This window comes from Bufo gargarizans, chromosome 4, assembly GCF_014858855.1.
Source record: "Bufo gargarizans isolate SCDJY-AF-19 chromosome 4, ASM1485885v1, whole genome shotgun sequence".
NCBI lineage: Eukaryota > Metazoa > Chordata > Amphibia > Anura > Bufonidae > Bufo > Bufo gargarizans.
In genome coordinates this window covers 148,076,583-148,092,852 of record NC_058083.1, presented here as the reverse complement: position 1 = coordinate 148,092,852, position 16,270 = coordinate 148,076,583, and the positions used below count along the sequence as shown (strand labels likewise).

The following is a 16,270-nucleotide window of genomic DNA, read 5'->3' as shown; positions in this document are numbered from 1 at the left end:
GCCCTCAAAGGAGCTGGCATTGACACAGCTGCCTTGGCGACCTCTTGCTCCTCCACTGCCTTGGCCTTGGGCTTCCACTTGTTCCCCTGTGACATTTGGGAATGCTCTCAGTAGCGCATCTACCAACGTGCGCTTGTACTCGCGCATCTTCCTATCACGCTCCAGTGCAGGAAGTAAGGTGGGCACATTGTCTTTGTAGCGTGGATCCAGCAGGGTGGCAACCCAGTAGTCCGCACAGGTTAAAATGTGGGCAACTCTGCTGTCGTTGCGCAGGCACTGCAGCATGTAGTCGCTCATGTGTGCCAGGCTGCCCAGGGGTAAGGACAAGCTGTCCTCTGTGGGAGGCGTATCGTCCTGCCTTTCCCCCCAGCCACGCACCAGTGATGGACCCGAGCTGCGTTGGGTGCCACCCCGCTGTGACCATGCTTCATCCTCATCCTCCTCCACCTCCTCCTCATCCTCGTCCTCCAGTAGTGGGCCCTGTCTGGCCACATTTGTACCTGGCCTCTGCTGTTGCCAAAAACCTCCCTCTGAGTCACTTCGAAGAGACTGGCCTGAAAGTGCTAAAAATGACCCCTCTTCCTCCTCCTCCTCCTCCTCCTCCTCCTCCTGGGCCACCTCCTCTTGCATCATCGCCCTAAGTGTTTTCTCAAGGAGACATAGAAGTGGTATTGTAACGCTGATAACGGCGTCATCGCCACTGGCCATGTTGGTGGAGTACTCGAAACAGCGCAACAGGGCACACAGGTCTCGCATGGAGGCCCAGTCATTGGTGGTGAAGTGGTGCTGTTCTGTAGTGCGACTGACCCGTGCGTGCTGCAGCTGAAACTCCACTATGGCCTGCTGCTGCTCGCACAGTCTGTCCAGCATGTGCAAGGTGGAGTTCCACCTGGTGGGCACGTCGCATATGAGGCGGTGAGTGGGAAGGCCGAAGTTACGCTGTAGCGCAGACAGGCGAGCAGCAGCAGGATGTGAACGCCGGAAGCGCGAACAGACGGCCCGCACTTTATGCAGCAGCTCTGACATGTCGGGGTAGTTGTGAATGAACTTCTGCACCACCAAATTCAGCACATGCGCCAAGCAAGGGATGTGCGTCAAATAGGCTAGTCCCAGAGCTGCAACGAGATTTCGCCCATTATCGCACATCACCAGGCCGGGCTTGAGGCTCACCGGCAGCAACCACTCGTCGGTCTGTTGTTCTATACCCCGCCACAACTCCTGTGCGGTGTGGGGCCTGTCCCCCAAACATATGAGTTTCAGAATGGCCTGCTGACGTTTACCCCGGGCTGTGCTGAAGTTGGTGGTGAAGGTGTGTGGCTGACTGGATGAGCAGGTGGAAGAAGAGGAGGAGGAAGCCGAGAAGGAGGAGGTGGCAACAGGAGGCAAAGAATGTTGCCCTGCGATCCTTGGCGGCGGAAGGACGTGCGCCAAACAGCTCTCCGCCTGGGGCCCAGCTGCCACTACATTTACCCAGTGTGCAGTTAGGGAGATATAGCGTCCCTGGCCGTGCTTACTGGTCCACGTATCTGTGGTTAGGTGGACCTTGCCACAGATGGCGTTGCGCAGTGCACACTTGATTTTATCGGATACTTGGTTGTGCAGGGAAGGCACGGCTCTCTTGGAGAAGTAGTGGCGGCTGGGAACAACATACTGTGGGACAGCAAGCGACATGAGCTGTTTGAAGCTGTCTGTGTCCACCAGCCTAAATGACAGCATTTCATAGGCCAGTAGTTTAGAAATGCTGGCATTCAGGGCCAGGGATCGAGGGTGGCTAGGTGGGAATTTACGCTTTCTCTCAAATGTTTGTGAGATGGAGAGCTGAACGCTGCCGTGTGACATGGTTGAGACGCTTGGTGACGGAGGTGGTGGTGGTGGTGTTGGTGGTACATCCCCTGTTTGCTGGGCGGCAGGTGCCAACGTTCCTCCAGAGGCGGAGGAAGAGGCCGAGGCGGCAGCAGCAGAAGAGGCCGAGGCGGCAGCAGCAGAAGAGGTAGCAGGGGGAGCCTGAGTGACTTCCTTGGTTTTAAGGTGTTTACTCCACTGCAGTTCATGCTTTGCATGCAGGTGCCTGGTCATGCAGGTTGTGCTCAGGTTCAGAACGTTAATGCCTCGCTTAAGGCTCTGATGGCACAGCGTGCAAACCACTCGGGTCTTGTCGTCAGCACATTGTTTGAAGAAGTGCCATGCCAGGGAACTCCTTGAAGCTGCCTTTGGGGTGCTCGGTCCCAGATGGCGGCGGGCAGTAGCAGGCGGAGTCTCTTGGCGGCGGGTGTTCTGCTTTTGCCCACTGCTCCCTCTTTTGCTACGCTGTTGGCTCGGTCTCACCACTGCCTCTTCCTCCGAACTGTGAAAGTCAGTGGCACGACCTTCATTCCATGTGGGGTCTAGGACCTCATCATCCCCTACATCGTCTTCCACCCAGTCTTGATCCCTGACCTCCTGTTCAGTCTGCACACTGCAGAAAGACGCAGCAGTTGGCACCTGTGTTTCGTCATCATCAGAGACATGCTGAGGTGGTATTCCCATGTCCTCATCATCAGGAAACATAAGTGGTTGTGCGTCAGTGCATTCTATATCTTTCACCGCTGGGGAAGGGCTAGGTGGATGCCCTTGGGAAACCCTGCCAGCGGAGTCTTCAAACAGCATAAGAGACTGCTGCATAACTTGAGGCTGAGACAGTTTCCCTGGTATGCATGGGGGTGATGTGACAGACTGATGGGGTTGGTTTTCAGGCGCCATCTGTGCGCTTTCTGCAGAAGACTGGGTGGGAGATAATGTGAACGTGCTGGATCCACTGTCGGCCACCCAATTGACTAATGCCTGTACCTGCTCAGGCCTTACCATCCTTAGAACGGCATTGGGCCCCACCATATATCGCTGTAAATTCTGGCGGCTACTGGGACCTGAGGTAGTTGGTACACTAGGACGTGTGGATGTGGCAGAACGGCCACGTCCTCTCCCAGCACCAGAGGGTCCACTAACACCACCACGACCATGTCCACGTCCGCGTCCCTTACTAGATGTTTTTCTCATTGTTATGGTTCACCACAACAACAAAAATATTATTTGGCCCAATGTATTGTATTCAAATTCAGCGGGATATAAATTTGAGGCCTAGTATTTAGGCGCTGGGTGACCGGTATGGATTAACTAACAGAATTAGACTTGGAAATGCACAGTAGCGTGTGTGTGAAGTTATTCTGAATGACCCTATGTGCACCTTGAATATTATATACCCTTTTAGGGATAGATTTCAAATAGCTCTGATATAGCAGGAACCACTAAATTATGAAATTGCTAAATTGGGAATTGTACTTCAACCCAGAACAAAAAATGTGCTTTGACGGACACTAAATAACTTTCCCAGCCACAACAGTACAGCGGTAACGAGAGATTTAGCGGGATATAAATTTGAGGCCTAGTATTTAGGCGCTGGGTGACCGGTATGGATTTAGCGACAGAATTAGACTTGGAAATGCACAGTAGCGTGTGTGTGAAGTTATTCTGAATGACCCTATGTGCACCTTGAATATTATATACCCTTTTAGGGATAGATTTCAAATAGCTCTGATATAGCAGGAACCACTAAATTATGAAATTGCTAAATTGGGAATTGTACTTCAACCCAGAACAAAAAATGTGCTTTGACGGACACTAAATAACTTTCCCAGCCACAACAGGACAGCGGTAACGAGAGATTTAGCGGGATATAAATTTGAGGCCTAGTATTTAGGCGCTGGGTGACCGGTATGGATTTAGCGACAGAATTAGACTTGGAAATGCACAGTAGCGTGTGTGTGAAGTTATTCTGAATGACCCTATGTGCACCTTGAATATTATATACCCTTTTAGGGATAGATTTCAAATAGCTCTGATATAGCAGGAACCACTAAATTATGAAATTGCTAAATTGGGAATTGTACTTCAACCCAGAACAAAAAATGTGCTTTGACGGACACTAAATAACTTTCCCAGCCACAACAGGACAGCGGTAACGAGAGATTTAGCGGGATATAAATTTGAGGCCTAGTATTTAGGCGCTGGGTGACCGGTATGGATTTAGCGACAGAATTAGACTTGGAAATGCACAGTAGCGTGTGTGTGAAGTTATTCTGAATGACCCTATGTGCACCTTGAATATTATATACCCTTTTAGGGATAGATTTCAAATAGCTCTGATATAGCAGGAACCACTAAATTATGAAATTGCTAAATTGGGAATTGTACTTCAACCCAGAACAAAAAATGTGCTTTGACGGACACTAAATAACTTTCCCAGCCACAACAGGACAGCGGTAACGAGAGATTTAGCGGGATATAAATTTGAGGCCTAGTATTTAGGCGCTGGGTGACCGGTATGGATTTAGCGACAGAATTAGACTTGGAAATGCACAGTAGCATGTGTGTGAAGTTATTCTGAATGACCCTATGTGCACCTTGAATATTATATACCCTTTTAGGGATAGATTTCAAATAGCTCTGATATAGCAGGAACCACTAAATGATGAAATTGCTAAATTGGGAATTGTACTTCAACCCAGAACAAAAAATGTGCTTTGACGGACACTAAATAACTTTCCCAGCCACAACAGGACAGCGGTAACGAGAGATTTAGCGGGATATAAATTTGAGGCCTAGTATTTAGGCGCTGGGTGACCGGTATGGATTTAGTGACAGAATTAGACTGGGATATGGCCAAAAAATAACCACATTATTGCTGGTTAAATGCACTTGGTGACGGGCGCAGCTTGCCCCTGATGTAGTATATGGCCAAAAAATGAACAGACTATTGCTGGTTAAATGCACTTGGTGTCACAGCTTGACGAACCACACTACTGAGGGTTAAATGCACTTGGTGACGGGCGCAGCTTGCCCCTGATGTAGTATATGGCCAAAAAATGAACAGACTATTGCTGGTTAAATGCACTTGGTGACGGGCGCAGCATGCCCCTGATTTAGTATATGGCCAAAAAATGAACAGACTATTGCTGGTTAAATGCACTTGGTGTGATAGCTTGACCAACCACACTACTGAGGGTTAAATGCACTTGGTGACGGGCGCAGCTTGCCCCTGATGTAGTATATGGCCAAAAAATGAACAGACTATTGCTGGTTAAATGCACTTGGTGACGGGCGCAGCTTGCCCCTGATTTAGTATATGGCCAAAAAATGAACAGACTATTGCTGGTTAAATGCACTTGGTGTGATAGCTTGACCAACCACACTACTGAGGGTTAAATGCACTTGGTGACGGGCGCAGCTTGCCCCTGATGTAGTATATGGCCAAAAAATGAACAGACTATTGCTGGTTAAATGCACTTGGTGACGGGCGCAGCTTGCCCCTGATTTAGTATATGGCCAAAAAATGAACAGACTATTGCTGGTTAAATGCACTTGGTGTGATAGCTTGACCAACCACACTACTGAGGGTTAAATGCACTTGGTGACGGGCGCAGCTTGCCCCTGATGTAGTATATGGCCAAAAAATGAACAGACTATTGCTGGTTAAATGCACTTGGTGACGGGCGCAGCTTGCCCCTGATTTAGTATATGGCCAAAAAATGAACAGACTATTGCTGGTTAAATGCACTTGGTGTGATAGCTTGACCAACCACACTACTGAGGGTTAAATGCACTTGGTGACGGGCGCAGCTTGCCCCTGATGTAGTATATGGCCAAAAAATGAACAGACTATTGCTGGTTAAATGCACTTGGTGTCACAGCTTGACGAACCACACTACTGAGGGTTAAATGCACTTGGTGACGGGCGCAGCTTGCCCCTGATGTAGTATATGGCCAAAAAATAAACAGACTATTGCTGGTTAAATGCACTTGGTGTGACAGCTTCACCCTGATGTAGGCTTTAGCCAAAAAACAACCACACCATTGAGGGTTAAATGCACTTGGTGACAGGCGCAGCTTGCCCCTGATTTAGTATATGGCCAAAAAATGAACAGACTATTGCTGGTTAAATGCACTTGGTGTGACAGCTTCACTCTGATGTAGGCTTTAGCCAAAAAACAACCACACCATTGAGGGTTAAATGCACTTGGTCGCAGCTTGGATGCACTTGGTCGCAGCACCGCACAAGACACAAAATGGCTGCCGATCACCCCAGAAAAAAGTGACTGACAAACGGTCTGGGCAGCCTAAAAACAGTGAGTGAGCATTTGAATTTCAGCAGCTCAATGATGCACAGCTGCAGATCGATCGATTAATCAAGTGAAGTCCTTTGGAGGAGTTAATCTGCCTAATCTCGCCCTACTGTCGCATCCGCAACCTCTCCCTACGCTAATCAGAGCAGAGTGACGGGCGGCGCTATGTGACTCCAGCTTAAATAGAGGCTGGGTCACATGGTGCTCTGGCCAATCACAGCCATGCCAATAGTAGGCATGGCTGTGACGGCCTCTTGGGGCAAGTAGTATGACGCTTGTTGATTGGCTGCTTTGCAGCCTTTCAAAAAGCGCCAAGAAAGCGTCACAAAAGCGCCAAGAAAGCGACGAACACCGAACCCGAACCCGGACTTTTACGAAAATGTCCGGGTTCGGGTCCGTGTCACGGACACCCCAAAATTCGGTACGAACCCGAACTATACAGTTCGAGTTCGCTCATCCCTAGTCATAAATTAACAAACACCTATACATTAGATATTACTGTTGAAAAAGTCCTTAGTTATAAATAATTCAAAAGTAGTATAGTTTTATATATTTTCTTATTAAAATTATTAATTGCATACATAAATATACAAAAATTAAGATCACATATAATAATTGTAATATATGTACACTGGCTAAATTATAAAAACTTTGGGGGTCATTTATTAAGCTGAAATACGCCTATATTAGGCGTAGTTCAGGCGCAGATTGCAGCGCAAAAGCTAGTTGTGCTGCAATCTGTGCCTTCTCCCCGCTCACGCCAGGTCTAAATAAGTAGGCGTGGCGTGCATGGGGAAAGGGATGGGCTCGCAGGCCTATCTCATTTACCATTTTCTATGCGTAGAAAATGGTCTAAATGTATGACAGCTAGGAAGCTGTCGGAGGATCTGCCAAAGAGGTGCCTCTTCATAACTTTGGCAAATTCACTGCTAGCTTAGGGGTTTATTATCTGTGTCTAAAACCCCAGTCTTAATAAATGTGTCCCTTTATAGCATCATTGTGTACTAAACTAAAATAATTAAAGGTGAAATGCAGTATAATAAAAAATGTGAATTAGGTTAAAATCAAAAAGGATAAAGCGCCAGTGGCAAAGTAACTAATTGACAAAAATATTGTATAAAAATGGGGACAGCACACTGGCTCAGTCATTAGCACTGGTAGCTTGCAGCACTGGGGTCCTGGGTTTGAATCCGACCAAGACATCTGCATGGAGTTTGTATGTTCTCCTGGTGTTTGCGTGGGTTTCCTCCAGGTACTCACTGTCCAAAGACACACTGATAGGGAACTTAAATTGTAAGCCCCATTGGGGACAGCTTGATGCAAATGTCTGTAAAGACATATAGCAACACTATATAAGTGCATAAAATAAATAAATAAAAATAAACTCTAAGTAAAGTGCATATGCTATATGTATAACAACTTGAAGTACCGAGCAGGCTTGGACATATTAGGTAAAATGCGGACCCCAGAACTTCAACCCTCATTGCTTCATCGGGAGATAACACCAAATTAGGAGGATCCTCGTGCTGTTAATCATAAATCTATGGCAGCTCCAAGCAGCTGTAGATTTCTATCTTTATTTACACTAGAAAACTGGCATAAATGAAGATAAATCTGCTGGGCCTCCTCACCCCTCTCCACCCCACCGTTTTGAAAAGTGGCAAGAATAGAATAGAAATGCCACTTGTGACACAATCTTGTCACATTAGCCTTTAAAAAGTTGCAGAAACTGGGTTTGTGAGTGGCTTTTTTATCCATGAAAATTGGCATGAGAAATGATAAATCCCCCTAATTATGCACATAAATGGAAATAAAATATTTGTTTAGGAATAAAAGATAAAGTAGGAATTAAAAACAGATGCAAAAGTAGTCAAGTTATGATAAATATTATGTTTGTGATATCAGTTACTTAGGGCTGTTTCACATGAGCGGATGCCGTGCGTGACATCCGCTGCGTGAATGACAGCCAAGACCCGATGCGGACAGCAGAAGCACGGAGCATTAACATGACTGATAATGCTCCGTGCCTCGCTGTGATCTCTTTACTACAAAATCACAGTGACAACTTTATCTCACTATGATTTCGTAGTAAAGAAGTCACAGAGAGGCACGGAGCATTATCAATCATGTTAATGCTCCGTGCTTCTGCTGTCCGCATCGGGTCTTGGCTGTCATTCACGCAGCGGATGTCACGCACGACATCCGCTCATGTGAAACAGCCCTTAGAGTTTTGCAAAATGGATCCTAGTATTGTAATATAATAATAATATTTATGTACCTGTATTTTTCACCCTATAAGATGCACTGGCCAATAAGACGCACCTAGGTTTTAGAGGAGTAGAATAGGGGAATTTTTTTTTCATTAGACCTCAGATCAGACCCCCAATGTTAATCAGACCTTCAATCTGACCTCAGCTCAGACCCCAATGTTAATAAGAACCCAATAATATTGCAGATCAGACATCTGCTAAGAGCCCAATGTGAATGACCCCACAATCAGACCTGAGATCAGAGCCAAAAGGTTAATGACCCCCAGACCTAAGGTAATGGCCCCATTATGGGATAACCCCTCATTCAGACCTCAGATCAGACCCCGAATATGAATGACCCCAGACCTCAGTACAGACCCCCTTGCACAGAGCAAATAAAATAAAAAATCCACTTACCTCTCCTGCTCCGTCTGCAGCTGCCTCTGTTCCCAGGATCCAGCTCCATCTCTTCCTGCCGCACTCTGCTGTGACCCGACACGCACAGCCACTCCTGTCTTGCATTCACTGCTTCCCGCTCCTCCGGTACTAATGAGCACTTTCATAATGGAAGCACTCATTAGTATTCACCCCATATGATGCACTAGCATTTTCTCCACATTTTGGGGGGGAAAAAGTGTGTCTTGGGGTGAAAAATACGGTAATAATCCAATTATGAAAATAATAATAATGAGAATAATACAGCTTTTCCAAATGATACACCAACATACATTATTACTGAATGCATTATATTTTGTCATTATTGTGGGAGGAATCTTGTATAGAATAACCACCTGATTCATTTTAACCAAGGGTCTCGCAGCCCATAGGCCACATAATGCACCAAGGCATTTATTCGCAGCCTCCGACTTGCCTCTGACAGGAGTGGAAGTTTGTGTGTGGCTAAAGGATCTTATGGCTCTTGTCCCAAAGTTCACCCTCATAGGCAGTAGTGTATACCACTTGTGAGCATGCCCTAAAGATAATAGTTCTGGTGCTCCATAAAGAAGTTAGCCAAGATAATTTGAAAAAAAAAAACTAATGTCTAAAAAAATGTTGTTCGGGTATGTGCACTTATGTTCATCTCTTTCTTCAGTGTGGTTCCCCGTGGTCCCGCCCTGGTGATCCTGACACTGCTTGTCTACAGACTTCAGCAGTGATGTACTGGTATACGGCATGTGACTGAAGCAACTAATCACTATCTTCACCTGAAGACAGTGATTGTCTACAGCCGTCACATACTCTATGCCAGCACGTAACCACTGCAGTTTGTAGCAGTGGCAGGAGGGCCACACTGGAGAAGGAGGTGAGAGGTGAGGTAATTTTTTATTTTAGGTGATTTGTGGACTTGTCCAAAATTATTAATTTTCTTTGTCAAGTCTTTAAATTCTTGCACGTCTTTGTAAGCGAGCAATCAAAGGGACAGATTGCTAGTCTCACTTTTAACAGCTGCTGTAGGTTGCACAGAATTGACCTTATCAGCCTCCCTCTTATTTCTGTAGTACCAAAGGAAGGACAAAAATATATGAATGAATGAACAGTGTCTAATAAAAGAAGTGCCAACCGATACTGAAGTCTTTCTTTGGTATTAATCATTTGCAGCCACTAACCAAAGTTAGTATATTTCCTAAAGAGTGCTACACATATGGCAGACGGCAGTATAATAATAAAATGCACTTATTCGTATGAGATGTTCACACAGTCAAAACAAGGCATGTTAAGTCTACATACTGTACCTTTTTTAGTCAGCGTTCACATCACATTTGGCTCTACAGAATATCCAGCAATGACATTACGGTGCATAAGAGTCCTATCAGCCTGATGTGTTCCAAAACCGAGTCTACAAAAAAAAATATATGTTTTTTACAATATGACTCAGTTGCATATACAAATGCATAGGCACACAGTTACCTACAGCTGGAATGTGCATTCTATGAAAATGTTAAAAGATGCGTGCCAAACGCACAGTCCATACATGACATGACAAATATTTTAGTTTGTTAAAGGGTCAATCCAGGCAAAAATGTTAAATTCATGGAGCTGTACATGCTCCAAAAGTTTAAATAAAAGGGAGAAGAAAGACTGAACAATGTAAAAGTAGGGAACACATATAAATACTAAAATAAAATCAGAAATATGTCGCACACGGGTGACGAGGAATCACAGCACCCAATCTGACAAATAGATAAGAATAAATAAGTAATAGTGGGGCACTATCTATAGTATTGGAATTTTATTGGTAATATATAGATAAAATTCTGATAATGAATGGTACAATTGATGGTATAAATAGGTAGATAAAAACCAGATGGTTAATAGTATAATTAATTTGGCAGCAGTAATAAATAAATATAAATGTTGTATCGCAATATTGCTAAAAATTCATCACCAGTTCATCAATAGATCTCAATGTCTGGAAGGATAACAATCAGCCGGACCTCTAGTAATATAGAATGTTCACAATGTAATGGCAACCTGAAAGTCTTCCAAGAGCCAAATCAATGTGCCAGGTAATTATTAGTCTCAAGAGCACTAACAACATACAGAGCGGCGTCCCGCTCACTTAACAGAAACAGCGGCGTCCTGCTGTATTATCCAAATGATCGCTTAAAAGAACAAACTGTCACAATCTTACCGGGAGGACTTTAATGGACTCCGTTGCCCTCGACATGGAAATCGAGGGTTCCGGTCTCAAGGGCCATTACTTGTATTCAAATCCTGCGCCAACCTTTAGTGTGCACGTGACCCCACAATGAATGAGGGTTTCCTCCGTGTAGCGAAAGTTTTCTGCGTGGCTTGATATTTTCAGTAATGGATTCCTCGCCTCCTCAGATAGTCGATGTGCGTTTGTCTTTATTCCAAAACTGGGGGGTAATATCAAACGTGTTTCGGGGTTTAGAGAGATGACCCCTTCATCAGTGGCCACTGATGAGGCTTAAATGAGTACCTGATTCTCACAGCGTTAATTACCATAGAGAGCTAATTATGTACCTGGCCAGCGGCAGAGAGGTGGGCTTGGGTGGCCCCTGGGTATCTGCCCACCGGGAAATTTCCCTGTAAGGTCTATGGCCAATCTGCCCCTAAAGACCTCTTGTATGTCTTGATTTTAGGCTGACTTCACTGCTGTGTATTTCCATGCAGTAACTTCTCTAATTAGCATAGTATCAGTTATACATACCAGGGAAACATCTAGAGACATTAAATTCAACCCCATGTAATTAACACTTCATTTTTATTTTGTTTTAATTTCTCTCATCATTAAAAAGTACACTGGTACATTTTAAATAAAACCTGTTAGCAGATCTGCTTAGCATAATCCTAATGTAGCCAAAATGAGGTTTCATGTTCCAACAGACTAAATGATTAGCAGCTGGCCTCTTTAGTAATTCCCCAGCCAGGTGATAGATGGTGTTTAGACACCAGTCAAGCTGCTTGACTTCATTTCAGTTCAGCCCCTGTGCTACTACCCAAATCCAACATGATAGATTTGCCATAAAAATTATGTGTCATCAAGCGCAAATAAGTGACAGATTTCCCCTTGGTTGGAACATACAATTGCTGCTTTCATGGCTTTTCTATAATATACATTAATATTTCATGTTTTGTTTACCTGAAAAATCACCACTTCAAAATGTTTCCTTTGTAATAGAGACAGTCCTAGAGATGAGCAAATCACTCAAAATTCAATTCGGGTACCATTTGTCCGAATCGGTTGATCGATTTAATGTGGGTCGATTCTAACCAAATTGGAACTGTTACAATTGGCCTGAGACACTCTGAGGTCTCCTAGGACCTAGGTCATAGTATATGTAGTGTAAAGTATGTATAGTACAGGTAGAGAACATTAACATAGTTAAGACTTTTAGCTTTCCTTTTGCGCCACCAATTCTCTGGAATGCAATGCACCATACAATCAGATTAATTCCCAAAGTCAACATTTTTAAGAGTACCCTAAAAACACATCATGGGTGAGTTATTAAACTGATTCAAAGGAAAACTATCTTAGCTGCCCATGACCAATCAGAGCTCGCCTTTCACTTTCACTTAGGCTGGTTTCACACGGGCGTTGTGGGAAAAGGTGCGCGTGCGTTGCGGGAACATGCGCGATTTTTCCGCGCGAGTGCAAAATATTGTAATGCATTTTGCACGCGCGTGAGAAAAATCGTGCATGATCGGTGTTCTGTAGATTGTATTATTTTCCCTTATAACATGGTTATAAGGGAAAATAATAGAATTCTGAATACAGAATGCATAGTACAATAGGGCTGGAGGGGTTAAAACAAATTAAAAATAATTGAACTCACCTTAATCCAATTGCTCGCGCAGCCGGCATCTATCCTGTCTCTTTCTTTGCTGATTGCAGTCAAAGGACCTGTGGTGACGTCACTCCGGTCATCACATGGTCCATCACATGAACTTTTACCATGGTGATGGATCATGTGATGGATCATGTGATGACCAGAGTGACATCACCACAGGTCCTTTGACTGCAATCAGCAAAGAAAGAGACAGGAGAGATGTCGGGCTGCGCGAGCAAGGTGAGTTAAATTATTATTATTTTTTAACCCCACCAGCGCTATTTAACTATGCATACTGTATTCAGAATGCTATTATTTTACTTTATAACCATGTTATAAGGGAAAATAATAACAGTTTTCCTATTACACAGTTTTGATAATTGAGGCACACTGACCGAGGCCTGGATCATGCAGTTGTATGTACTATATACTATCCTTTTTGTATATAAGATGGCTGGACTATTGTACAAGACAAGCACTTTACCTTTTGTGTCATTCCTGTTTCCTCATTGATTGTAGGCTCTTGTGAGCAGGGCTGCCACCCCTATTGTTTGAATTGTTGATTAGTTGATTTTTATGTAATGTCTGATTTAGTTTGTACAAACCGGATTCCCAAAAAGTTGGGACACTAAACAAATTGTGAATCAAAACTGAATGCAATGATGTGGAGATGGCAAATGTCAATATTTTATTTGTAATAGAACGTAGATGACAGATCAAACGTTTAATCCGAGTAAATGTATCATTTTAAAGGAAAAATACGTTGATTCAAATTTTCATGGTGTCAACAAATCCCCAAAAAGTTGTGACAAGTAGCAATAAGAGGCTGGAAAAAGTAAATTTGAGCATAACGAGGATCCGGAAGACCAATTACCCCTAATTAGGTCAATTGGCAACATGATTGGGTATAAAAGAGCTTCTCAGAGTGTCAGTGTCTCTCAGAAGCCAAGATGGGTAGAGGATCACCAATTCCCACAATGTTGCGCAGAAAGATAGTGGAGCAATATCAGAAAGGTGTTACCCAGCAAAAAATTGCAAAGACTTTGCATCTATCATCATCAACTGTGCATAACATCATCCGAAGTTTCAGAGAATCTGGAACAATCTCTGTGCGTAAGGGTCAAGGCTGTAAAACCATACTGGATGCCCGTGATCTACGGGCCCTTAAACGACACTGCACCACAAACAGGAATGCTACTGTAAAGGAAATCACAGAATGGGCTCAGGAATATTTCCAGAAACCATTGTCAGTGAACACAATCCACTGTGCCATCCGCCGTTGCCAGCTGAAACTCTACAGTGCAAAGAAGAAGCCATTTCTAAGCAAGATCCACAAGCTCAGGCGTTTTCACTGGGCCAGGGATCATTTAAAATGGAGTGTGGCAAAATGGAAGACTGTTCTGTGGTCAGACGAGTCACGATTCAAAGTTCTTTTTGGAAATCTGGGACACCATGTCATCCGGACCAAAGAGGACAAGGACAACCCAAGTTGTTATCAACGCTCAGTTCAGAAGCCTGCATCTCTGATGGTATGGGGTTGCATGAGTGCGTGTGGCATGGGCAGCTTGCATGTCTGGAAAGGCACCATCAATGCAGAAAAATATATTCAGGTTCTAGAACAACATATGCTCCCATCCAGACGTCATCTCTTTCAGGGAAGACCCTGCATTTTTCAACAAGATAATGCCAGACCACATTCTGCATCAATCACAACATCATGGCTGCGTAGGAGAAGGATCCGGGTACTGAAATGGCCAGTCTGCAGTCCAGATCTTTCACCTATAGAGAACATTTGGCGCATCATAAAGAGGAAGGTGCAACAAAGAAGGCCCAAGACGATTGAACAGTTAGAGGCCTGTATTAGACAAGAATGGGAGAGCATTCCTATTTCTAAACTTGAGAAACTGGTCTCCTCGGTCCCCAGACGTCTGTTGAGTGTTGTAAGAAGAAGGGGAGATGCCACACAGTGGTGAAAATGGCCTTGTCCCAACTTTTTGGGGATTTGTTGACACCATGAAATTCTGATTCAACATATTTTTCCCTTAAAATAGTACATTTTCTCAGTTTAAACTTTTGTTCCGTGATTTATGTTCTATTCTGAATAAAATATTAGAAGTTGGCACCTCCACATCATTGCATTCAATTTTTATTCACGATTTGTATAGTGTCCCAACTTTTTTGGAATCCGGTTTGTACATTCCCTCTGATTTGTAAAGTCTGCTACATAAGTGAAAAGATTATTACTATTAAGTATGTAGCAGAAGAGTACGCTTAGCAAAGGCAGATGGTAGTACAGTACATACAGGTACAAGTAGAGAAGAGTGTAATACATCTACTACATGTAGAGAGGAGTACAGTACATGCAGTACAAGTAGAGAGGAGTACAGTACATGCAGTACAAGTAGAGAGGAGTACAGTACGTGCAGTACAAGTAGATAGGAGTACAGTACATGCAGTACAAGTAGAGAGGAGTACAGTACATGCAGTACAAGTAGAGATGAGTGCAGTGCATGCGGTACAAGTAGAAAGTAGTACAGTGTATGCAGTATAAGTAGAGAGGAGTACAGTACATGCAGTTCAAGTAGAGAGGAGTACAGTGCATGTAGTACCATTAGAGATGAGTACAGTGCATGCGGTACAAGTAGAAAGTAGTACAGTGCATGCAGTACAAGTAGAAAGGAGTACAGTGCATGCATTAGAGGTAGAGAGGAATACAGTACATGCAGTATAAGTAGAGAGGAGTACAGTACATGCCGTATACGTAGAGAGTAAGGAAGAGCAAATTTCATATTTTGAAGTTTGTGTGCAGCATCGTGTTGTGGTATTTACTGAAATGCGTTATGGATCCTGTTACCATGGACCATAATGCAATTCCATGATCGAATGCATAACGGAATGCGTCATAATGGACAGATCTGTCCAGTTTACAATATGCTGGAGTCCTCTCCTGCATAATGTAAACCGGATCCATCCCTAGTAGAGAGGAGTACAGTACATGCAGTACAAGTAGAGAAGTGTACAGTACATGCAGTACTAGTAGAAAGGAGTATAGTACATGTAGTATAGATGAGTGCATTACGTGTGGTACAAGTATAAAAAAGTACACTGCATACAGTACAAGTAGAGAACTGTGCAGTAAATGTAGTGCAAGTAACAGATCATTTAGTGCAGGAACATGGTAGTACAATATATGCATTACAAGTAGGGAGTAGTGATGACGATGAGGTGCAATATTCGAATTAGCGATATTTTGCAAATATTTGGGCAAATTTTCATCATATATTCGCGAATTCGCGAATTTGTGATTATTTTCTTGATTGCAAAAATTGTCAATTTAATATGCGCATATTGCCCACGCAATGCAGGCGTGGATCACTGTTGCTACATTTTTCAAGCTGCTAGAAGTTTCCTGGGACTGGAGAAAATGTTTGGCACGGCAGAACATTACAATACCTTTATATGTAGATAGAGTTCTCTAATATATTCGCGATTGCACAAATCGGCAATTAATGATGCACATATATTTGCACAATACGTACAACTTCACATTTTAGCAGGTCTGAGGCACACT

The 16,270-nt window shown here is 43.8% G+C and overlaps 1 long non-coding RNA gene across 1 annotated transcript in view; it reads right to left on the bottom strand.

Moving 5' to 3' along the window:
• LOC122934476 overlaps nt 1–16,270 on the bottom strand; it is a 249,714-nt gene that overhangs the window by 171,154 nt on the left and 62,290 nt on the right. Inside the window, exon 2 of the long non-coding RNA XR_006388666.1 lies at nt 10,138–10,241. This is a non-coding gene — a long non-coding RNA (uncharacterized LOC122934476). The remainder of the gene's footprint in view (nt 1–10,137; nt 10,242–16,270) is intronic.